Below are 10,604 nucleotides of genomic sequence, written 5' to 3' on the forward strand. Positions count from 1 at the left end.
TCAGAGGGTGAGAGAGGGAGAGACAGGAGTATGGATCTCCCCTCCAGCACCACCAGCTGCAAGCGTTTAAGGACCCAGGCGGCCAGGAGAGCTTTGGCCGGGTCCGGCTCCAGAGTTCTCCCCTCAGAACTGCCCCGAGTGTGTCTGTCTGCTATCAGCTCTCGGGCAACCCACTCCACTTTACGCCGTACTACGCCCAGACCCTGTATGGAGTTATGTTTGTGCCACCAGAGGCCAGTTTGTCAGATTCGCACAGTCCGGTGTTTGACTGTAAGCAAATGTGTTTGGGTTGGAATTATTCATTACAATTAAGTGGTTGATCACACAAGCGGTTTTTTAGAAACTGAATTTGAAAGAAACTGGATGACTTTTGGGTGGACCTTTTTATATTCTGATATGGATTATGTAATGTTGAACGTGTGTGTGTGTGTGTGTGTGTGTGTGTGTGTGTGAGATGCTAGTCATGTTGAGAAAAGATCAACATTATTAAGCAAATTTGTGTAAGAAGGGAGTGACACTTGCAGTAATTCTTTGTTTAGCAACTGTGTATGTTGCTGACATCCTTCTTACTTGGTGTGTGTGTGTGTGTGTGTGTGTGTGTGTGTGTGTGTGTGTGTGTGTGTGTGTGTGTGTGTGTGTGTGTGTGTGTGTGTGTGTGTGTGTGTGTGTGTGTGTGTGTGTGTGTGTGTGTGTGTGTGTGTGTGTGTGTGCATGAGGTAGAGAGAGTTTAAGAACAGATTGTGCTCGGAGGGGAACGTGACAGGATAATTGCCTTCAGTCATGCCAGATGTGTGTTGTGGCGTGGTGCTGTGCGGGACAGCCCGGCGAAGATGGACTCCAGATGTGGCGGCCATCTTGGCCAGCTCCGCTCCCCCAACATGGCGGCCCTCTGGAGACGGGGCTTATTAGCAGAACTGGGGGGGGGGTCTGGGCTGTAGCGTGGAGCCACGGATATGATCTCGCCTGATCACCACCTCCTGCCTTCAAGTCTCCTTGCGCTGACCTAGCCTGGATTGCTCAGCGCCGGCACCTTCTGGATCGGCCGCGTGGCTCAGACTGGCTAAACCTCCATTTTGTCGGAGTCCTAATGACCAGCCATATTGGGATAACTGCTCCGTCTGAAAGACGAGGATGTGATTGACCTAAACACTAATCAAGGATGGCTAATTTCTTTTTTTTTTTCAATTTCAGATACTGTCGTGTAATCGTTTGAAGCAGACCAACTCTGTACTCCACTTAATTGGGCCCTTTCCCTGTGCTGAAGCCCATGTTAACTTGACGTGGGGGGGGGGGGGGGGGGGGGTGGGGGGCACTCTGGCGTCGACGAGTGTCCTCCGCTTACGAAACAGAAGAGTTTTATGGTCGTCTTTAAGTAGCTCATTCAGACAGGCTGGGCTTTTTGGTCCGTCTCTGCGCGTGAGCTGTGGGCTTTGGCGTACGGCAGCGAGCCCCGTTCTCATAGATGGTGAGAGTCTCTGGAAGAGACAAAGCCTGCGTCCAGGCTGCAGACTCTCACGGGGCGGGAAAGGCGAAGAGCTTGTGAAAGAGGCTTATCACCACATTAAGCCCTTCACTCAAACCCCTCCCCCACACACACACACACACACACACACACACAAAAGCCACTCTGGAACGGTCCCCGCTTCTTCACTGTTGAGTTTCAGCATTTCTCTTAACTTTTTCTGGTCTACCCTCCCTCTCTCTCTCTCTCTCACTCACACACACACACACACACACACACACACACACACACACACACAGTCTCTCTGTCACTCCCTGTCTTCGATGGAAAAGCCAGATGTTTTGTGGTTGTCAGCAGCCCATGGCTAATGGGGGAGGGGAGTCCCCCTCGCTCTAGACTGTGAGAACTCTTAGTGTGCGATGACAGAACGTGTGTGTGTGTGTGTGTGTGTGTGTGTGGTGTGTGTGGGAGTGTGTTTCGTGAGGCACTCAAGTGCTCGTCCGTCTCGTAAAGCTCTGCGGAGATATGAAGTAGAATATTTATATCAAGGGTCCATTAATAGCCACACGCGCTCAGACGCTGCGATGTGAGAGTTGAACGTGTTGTGCGGTCCGGTTCTGTCTGGATGCACAAGGTGGTGAACTTGTTTCCAAACCCAACGTTCAAGGAAAGTCATAGATGTTTGACAAACACATGGGTGTGTGTGTGTTTGCTCACCTGAGGGGTTGTTGGGGACTGTGCCCTTGACAAGCCAAAACAAGTCCTGCAGTGTAACCTGGGGAAAAGCATCTCTCTCACACACACACACACACACCTGTCCCTTGCAGGTGGCTCAGCTGCAGTGTGTGTAGAGAGCACCTGGCTGTAAGGAGAGACCGTGTTTGTGGCAGTAACACAGCTGTCTCCCTTGCCTAGAGGCCTACAAGAAACAGAACGACGGATTAAAGGATAAGTCTGAGGTGAGAGAGGGAAACGCATGCACGCACACCTTTTTACACACACACACACACACACACGCAGACTGAGGGACACGGACAGAGATGGTCGTGTCCGTACCTTTCCAGTAAGCAAGATCACTTTCACCTCTCGGCCGCCGGTCCCCCTCCCCCACCACATTTCAGTCAGAGGGGTTCTCCTGACGGGTCAGGGTTGAGGGGTTCTCCTGACGGGTCGGTGTTGAGGGGTTCTCCTGACGGGTCAGGGTTGAGGGGTTCTCCTGACGGGTCAGGGTTGAGGGGTTCTCCTGACGGGTCAGGGTTGAGGGGTTCTCCTGACGGGTCGGTGTTGAGGGGTTCTCCTGACGGGTCAGGGTTGAGAAGGTCTCTGCTCACCACCGAGGAGCTCTGAAAGGAGCCGATCCTCCAGAGTGAGCATGAATGTGCCTGGGTGTATTATTTGGTAGTTATCAGGGCTACATGGAAGGAAAGTGTGTGTGTGTGTGTGTGTGTGTGTGTGTGTGTGTGTGTGTGTGTGTGTGTGTGTGTGTGTACACTCCATCTGTGCTCTTGGCTCTAAGCTGTGGAAACTTTGGGGTGATGTTGCCAAGTGAGCGTGTGACCCACCTCTCATAAATTAAGTGCGGACTCGTGCACGAACAAACACTCTCACACACACACACACACATCCATATTTATCCGTCACTCTTACTTGAACACAGCATGGACATAAAAAGATTTTTATGTGACCAACTTTTTTTTCCTGTAACTTGCATGTACATCCCTCTACACACACACACACACACACACACACACACACACACACACACACAGCACATACAAGTATACGGCGTCATATACACATTTCCTCTCTACACATGTGCTCCCTGTGTGTGTGTGTGTGTGTGTGTGTGTGTGTGTGTGTGTGTGTGTGTGATGGGGGTGGGCAGGGTGCGTCGGGCTTTACTTAAACTAATGGCTCCCAGGCGTGCAGCGTGGCCAGACATACTGGAGCCGAGAGCAGAGCAAAGGAATGTCCCTCTAAACCGGCGGGGGCGGGGTTTGGCAGAGGGGGGGGTGGGGTTTGGCAGAGGGGGGGGGTGGGGTTTGGCAGAGGGGGGGGGGTGGGGTTTGGCAGAGGGGGGGGGGTGGGTTTGGCGGAGGGGGGGGGTGGTGTGGATTGTTGGCGGAGGGGAGGGGGTGGGGTTTGGCGGAGGGGAGGGGGTGGGGTTTGGCGGAGGGGGGGGGTGGGGTTTGGCGGAGGGGAGGGGGGGGTGGGGTTTGGCAGGCAGGATAAAGGCCTCGGATAGGTGAGACAGGAATGTCTGTTTACCTTCTCATTCTTTTTTTGTTTTTCTTCTTGTGCACGACCACCGTTGTCCATCACTCTGGGTCTAAAAACGCGGCAGCAGCGTATCGGCGATGGTTCTGTAAACGGCCGCGTGCATCTCCCCTGCCAACACGTGAAGTTCTTTTGCGATGGAATCTGCGCTCCGTCTGCGATCACTTTCAAGTCTGGGCACCCTGAGTCTCCAACGGTGGTGGAGGCAGAGAGGATTTTGATTTGGTTATGGGTTTATGGGTAAGATGTAAATAATGTATTGGTGGGGGGGGGGGGTACTTTGAGGAGCCCCCAATAGAACAACTGCATGTTGGACCTGCAGTGGCCCCCCCCCTCCCCCCCCCCCTCCTGCGCATATTGATGTATGCTGATGGATCTGGTCAGGCCTGCGGAGAGCTGAGAAGATCAGGAGACACTGCAGGCTGACCAGTGGCCATGCGGAGGTCTGCTGAGATCAAGAAACCATGGCGTCGTACACGGCGGTGCCTGAGCAGCCAAAAAGGGGAAAATGTTCTCGATGAGCAAAGAATCTTAAAAAGGGCAAAATAAAACGCTAGCTTGCTTTTTGTATGTAAAGATGCCAATTCAATCACCCACCCCCCACATATTGTCATATTGTGTGTGTGTGTATGTGTGTCTATTACACACACACACGGTTAACTCTTTTGACATGGGTTTTGGAGTGCTGTGACCTAATGCTCTTCATTAACATGTAAATGAAGGCAGTGGGTGTAAACTCCGATTACCACAGGGCTGTGGGCACCGACCCCGATTTACTGAGTGAGAGTTGCCCCCATTGCCCCCCCCCCCCTCCCCCCTCCTGCATTGTGAACCTTTTTGATGAACTCTTAATGTCCTCTGGGCTGGATGGAAAAGTCCAGACTCGTTTGCGGTTTCAAATGCAACCGGCTGTGGAAGACGGATAATTGTGGGGGGGGGTTTTTTTTTGTTTGTTAAAAATTTTTTTTTTTTTTTTTTTAGGGAGGGGCTTGTCTACAGTATCTGCGCTAACGCAGCATGTTGTGGTGAGGCGTCCGGTTTGCTGGGGGTGCGTGGGTGGCAGGCCCCCCCCGGGGGGGGCGGTGGGGATCTCGTCATCCCGGCCGAGCCTGGGAACCGAAACGCTTCCCGTGTGCAGCTGTGAGCAGACGGGCCTCGCAGCTGTTTCCACGGAAGTTGTGCGAGCGTGTTTGTGCACGGCTGGACTCTCCCACGTAGCTGAATATGGTCATGGTAGGAATATAGGGTTTAATTTGTGAATAGCAGATTGTGGTGCGTGTCTCTTCCACCCCCCCCCACCACATCGAACTCTCGGAACCGTGAAGTGTTTTTTGGGGGGGAGCTTTAGCTGGTGTGTGTTGGTCGGTTTATTTCATTGGACAGTGAGGACGTGTGAAGTCTGGCAGATGCTGATAACTCCAGCTCACTCTTAAAAACCAGCAGGGTGATCAACATTTCTCTCTCTCTCTCTCTTGCACACGTGCAGGCACATGTCTCCACCTGGTTTAAAAACACACCAGGTGGCCTAAGCAGACACTGTTTTCAGAGCATGCCAGTGACACACACGCACACAAACATACACACTATTATGTGTCCTTGAGGGTGTATATCCGTCTGAACGACCCGGAGGCGTGCAGACGTGAGGTCACTTTGAGCATTCAGCACGTTCTTCTCACCTGGACTGGTCCCTGTAGCCTCCAAGGACACAGGAGACATTTAGCTCCTTAAAATGTGCTGCCTGTGTGTGGCTTTGACCCATGCAGTCTGTGGGTTTGTTTGTTTCTGATGCCATCATTGAAATCTTAGCAAATTTGTTTTGAACACCCCTTTAAAAATAACAATCACTTTTTTTTTTTTTTACATTTGCCTTCATAAAGGCTTTATTTCTTCCCTCAGTGGGATGAAGTGTGCCAGAATGGTTGTATGAATCACTTCAAACCTGCAACAGGGGACGTGTGCTTTTCTGCAACACGGGCCGCTCGAGGTGCACAGCAGCGTGGTGTGTTGGAAGCTCTTCTCATCCTGGTTGTTGGTTAACCCCCTGGTTCCCCCCCGTTAGTGCTGGCACATACTTTGTTTGACCTTTTAGTGCCAGAACAATTAGTTATGTTAATCACCAGGCCCGCCTCACTAAATACGTTAAATAGATCATCAGCTGATTGGCCGGGAGCCACCGAGTGGGTGTGACATTAGCCCAGCAGGCTACCCTTTGAGTGAGCTTCATGAAGGGCAAGGGTGTGCGTGTGAGGGAGAGAAAGTGAGCTCGTTAAGGAGAGGAGAAAAGGATAGCAGGGTGGCAGAAGGAGGAGAGAGAGGGAGAGAGAGTGAAGTCTAGCTGAATCTCCCTCACCCATCTGGGCTCCATCTGTGGTTCTCTGGCTGGGAGAAGCGCGACTGCAGCTCTCGTGGACGGGGGTTCGGACACATGCTCCACACGAGAAGCGCGACTGCAGCTCTCGTGGACGGGGGTTCGGACACATGCTCCACACATGAAGGAGTGAAGGGCCCAGCAGACCCAGCTGTAGCTCACCTCCACCAGCCACGGGCTCTCAGCACGCCCGGAACCAGGCGGAAGAGAAACCAGGCCATCCGGAAAAGGAGGTGAGGAGGCGTGCGGGCAGATAAGCCCGGGCCTTTTGTCTGTCTCTCTCTCTCTCTCTCTCTCTCTCTCTCTCTGAGCTGGTCAGCAGCAGGGCTTATTCTAGAGAACAGTTGCGTTGCTCGAGGACACGAAAATGACCTTGTTTACGTGTCACGACGACGCCATGACACTTTGTTCTTCGTAGAGGAGTCGTGCGGCTTCGGGGGCGTGGCATCCCGGTGCCCGTCGAATCTGCTACACGTGGCATGTGGTCGTGCCCAGCTGGGCGGGGGACGTGGCGGAAAAAAAACGCGCCCGCCTGCGTCCATCTCCGTGTCCTTGGACACCAGCCAAGGGTGGAGGGGAGGGCAGGTGGGGGCAGACGGCAGCGGGGCAGCTGGGTGGAGGGGTAGGTGGCAGGTTTGGGGCTCTCCAGCCGCGGCCCTCTGGTAGCACGGAGGCCGTCGTTGAGCCGTACAGGCTGTGTGCTGTTGAAACCTTAGCAAACACGATCTCCCAACAGGCCCTCCCGGACATATACCAGAGCACGCTGCAGAGTGTCACGCTGACAGACTGTGTGTGTGTGTGTATGTGTGTGTGTGTGTGTGTGTGTGTGTGAAGCCCTTGTCCATGTTTTGCCTTTGCCTGCAGACTAACTGTCTGCTTTCCTGTAAGTTTGCAGATGTTTGAACTATGCATAATGGACAGACATAGATTATCGTGTGTGTGTGTGTGTGTGTGAGAAGGAGGGGAAAGTATTTTTTGTAGATTATTGATGTTTTTCCACGTGCATGGTCTGCGGGCATATGCTTGTGATCAGACGTGATTGGCCGAGATTGCACCCTGCCCTAATCACTAATGACTCTTAGTTGGACACACACCACACACACGGAGCAGCTGCTGACCAGCGGAGCCAGCAGGAAGTGCCGGATTAGCTGCGCGGGCCAGAACTGCCGTCATGTCACACCAGCTATTGATCCACCATTGACACTGAATCGTGTATTTTATGACGCGGGAGTTCTGGAGCGGGCGGGTGGCTCGTGCGGGGGGGGTTTGGATCGCACGCAGCACTCAATGGGCCCATTATCTGGAGATCACACTCTCGCCGTTATTGCCCCCGGTGCTCTCGCGGCAGGTCCCTGCGGTCCCCTCCGTCTGGGCCGGGTCGTCCACCACGGGCCCCCAGGGGCCCTGCAGTCACCTGATCTCCAGGGCCAGCGAGGTTCTGTAGGCGGGGGTGAGACAGACAACTAGTGATTAGACTGTTGGGACTGCTTATGTGTAACAACTGAAAGTGTGTAACTAATTGGTATTAACAAGTATCTCATTAGAGATCTAGAACGGTTCCACCATCATGTCGCCGTTATGTGACGTACTTCAAGGAGAAGAAATGCATGTAGGTAGAGTATATATGGCTTACATCTGGGAGGGCATACACACACACACACACACACACACACACACGTATTCCAGCCTGAGCTGCAGCTTCAGCAAACCGGAGTGTAAACAGAAGCTCGGCGAGGGGCACACACACCTTGTTGGGTAATCTGTGGTAGCTGACGGTCACCCAATAGCAGCTCGAGCTTCCAGTGTGCTGTGAAGTGTCAGACTTCACCACAGAGCAGCTGAGCCACTCGTAGCTCACCGGTCACTGTGTGTACTTTACTATGCTGCGTGTGTATTTTACTTATGTGTTTATAGCAACTGGTTTGCTGCCAGCAAAGTTTACATACATACACACACACACACACATAAGTCAGTGTCTGGCTAGCCCAGGCCTCAGGTCTCCTCTGCCTTGTTCTAGAGGGACTTAACAAAGAGCCGTGCTCGACTCAACCGTACACACACTTGATCTGAGTCCTGGGTCAAAGGGCAATGTACGTTGGTGTAATTAGTATGGCCACGTGAGTTTTATATGTACGCAAATACAGATGAAGAGGGTAGGGGGTGCAACCTGTTGCTGGGTAAACACACACACACACACACACACACATCTGTTCCTCTCCTGCAATGTTGGCAGGCGGGCGGGCGGGCTGTGTGTGTGTGTGTGTGTGTCGTCAGTGTGTGCAGACCGTCAGGCACCAGGTGCAGGCTTTGTTTTCTTTGCCTTTGTCTCTGCCGCTCGCCCCTCCCCTCTCCAGTCCCGCCCCCCCCACCCACCCTCTCCTTCTGTGGGGACACAGGTGACTGTTGGAGGCTCCAGCTGCCAGCATGCTGCCCCATTAGCTCCATATGGTGGAGATGCAGGAGGAGCTCTGAGCTGGGGGGGGTGGGCAGAAGGGACAACCCCCCCCAGCCCGGGCAGACGGGCTCTTAAAGAGCCGATGGCTTAACCCCCGTTGTTTCCATGGCTGCAGCGTCTGTCCCTCCCATCACCCCCCCCCCACCCCCCCCCCACCCCCCACCGTGGGCTTTGTGGGGGTGTTGCTCTGTGGCACATCCACCCTCTCAGTCTTTTGTTGTCATGTGTTTAAATGATTTTTTCCAGTCTAGATGAGCTCAAGTGCTTAAAGGGGAATTCGTATATCATCGGAGAAGAAAGGCGGAGCAGCGCTATTAAATCGCCCATTTGTGTCTGTTGCTCCAACGTTAAGCAGTTTGGCTGATGGGGGGAGGGAGTAAATATCTATACTTCATATGCTGATGGACTTGGTTATCGTTGGCGGAGCGCAGTGCGAGCTCTGGGATCGTGGAGGTGTGGGGGTTAAAGGTCGAGCTTTATGAACACTTCTCCTTTCAGAATGCTGCTTTTCTCATCTTCTTGGACGTAAATATGTATTCGAAAATTGGCTCCAAATATTCTAATAAGCGTTGAGAGATTTCGCTAGTGAGACTACCGGTGTTATTAATATAATAATATTAATATAACCTTATATATATTAATATAATATAACCTGCTGTTATTATCCTGTATTGATGTAGTTTTTTAGCTCACAATAAAACCATTTGTCTTCTGACCTGCCTGGGGGGGGCGGGGGGGGGCGTGTCTGGGGAGCTGCTCTAAGGGGCGGGCGTGTGAGTGTCGGGTAGCCGGCCAGTCCGGGTTAGCACCTGCACGCATGGCCCGTCACGTCCGTGTGCATCCTCTCGGGTTTCCTCGGGAGGACCGGTGGAGCTTAACCGGCCGATTTGAATAACAAAAGGCAGGTGGACGCAGCCTCTCGCCGTTTGCACAACAGCGGTGCACACCTGCACATATAAAGGGGCCGTCCCACGCCCACAGGCACGCCGTCAGCCCACACGACGTTCACCACTCTGGCTGCCAAGCTCTCTCGTTTTTATCATCCCTCGTTATTTCTCATCTGTTACACATGCACGCTGGGCCCGTCTAACTATCTCTCGTACGCACACGCACGCACGATCGGTTCTTTTATGCCGTACGGTAAGAGTTGGTTGTTGGCGGATCACTGTGATCCGGAGACGTTGAAGTGTTTCGCTGAGCAGATCAAGCTGTTCTGTGTTAACGGCGGTCTCTTCCTGCATGTTCTGCACATCTTATTGCCCTGATCAACTCGTACCCCAGCTGTGCTGGTGTGTGTGTGTGTGTGTGTGTGTGTGTGTGTGTGTGTGTGTGTGTGTGTGTGTGTGGTGTGTGTGTGTGTGTGTGTGTGTGTGTGTGTGTGTGTGTGTGTGTGTGTGTGTGTGTGTGTGTGTGTGTGTGTGTGTGTGTGTGTGTGTCCCAAATGTGGCAGCCCCAGGTGTACACAGGCTTCCTGCTGGGCAAATATTCCTCCAGAAGCTTCTCTGACTGCCAGGTGGTTTATCTGACTATAAATGTCTAAAAATCCCTTGAGTCAGACTCTTCTTGTGAGTCTCTCCAGTATTTTGTACTAGTCACTTCCAAGATGCTTTGATCAGCTGAAGACAGCAGCGGACACAGAGGGTGTGTTACTCCTCACACGAGGAGAATGGGAGTATGTTTGCACAGGCCCAAACTACTGTGTTTCTCTCTCTCTCTCTCTCTCTCTCTCTCTCCTCTCTCTCTCTCTCTCTCCTCTCTCTCTCTCTCTCTCTCTCTCTCTCTCTCTCTCTCTCTCTCATTTGGTCTTGCTCCTCCATTCTTTCTTTCCAATAGAGGAATATACATATGGAATAGGAGGGGAAAATGTATATTTCATGCAGTCAGGCAAACAGATGAGCAACTGTGAGAGCTGCGTTTGAGAGAGTAGGGCTCAGGTGTGTGTGTGTGTGTGTGTGTGTGTGTGTGTGTGTGTCAGTCACACCTGTGAGTTGGGTTAAGATGATTTCATTTGCTCCCTCTCTCTCGTTACAATAGATTTGTCC

The sequence above is a fragment of the Brachyhypopomus gauderio genome, chromosome 8 (assembly GCF_052324685.1).
Source record: "Brachyhypopomus gauderio isolate BG-103 chromosome 8, BGAUD_0.2, whole genome shotgun sequence".
Classification (NCBI taxonomy): domain Eukaryota; kingdom Metazoa; phylum Chordata; class Actinopteri; order Gymnotiformes; family Hypopomidae; genus Brachyhypopomus; species Brachyhypopomus gauderio.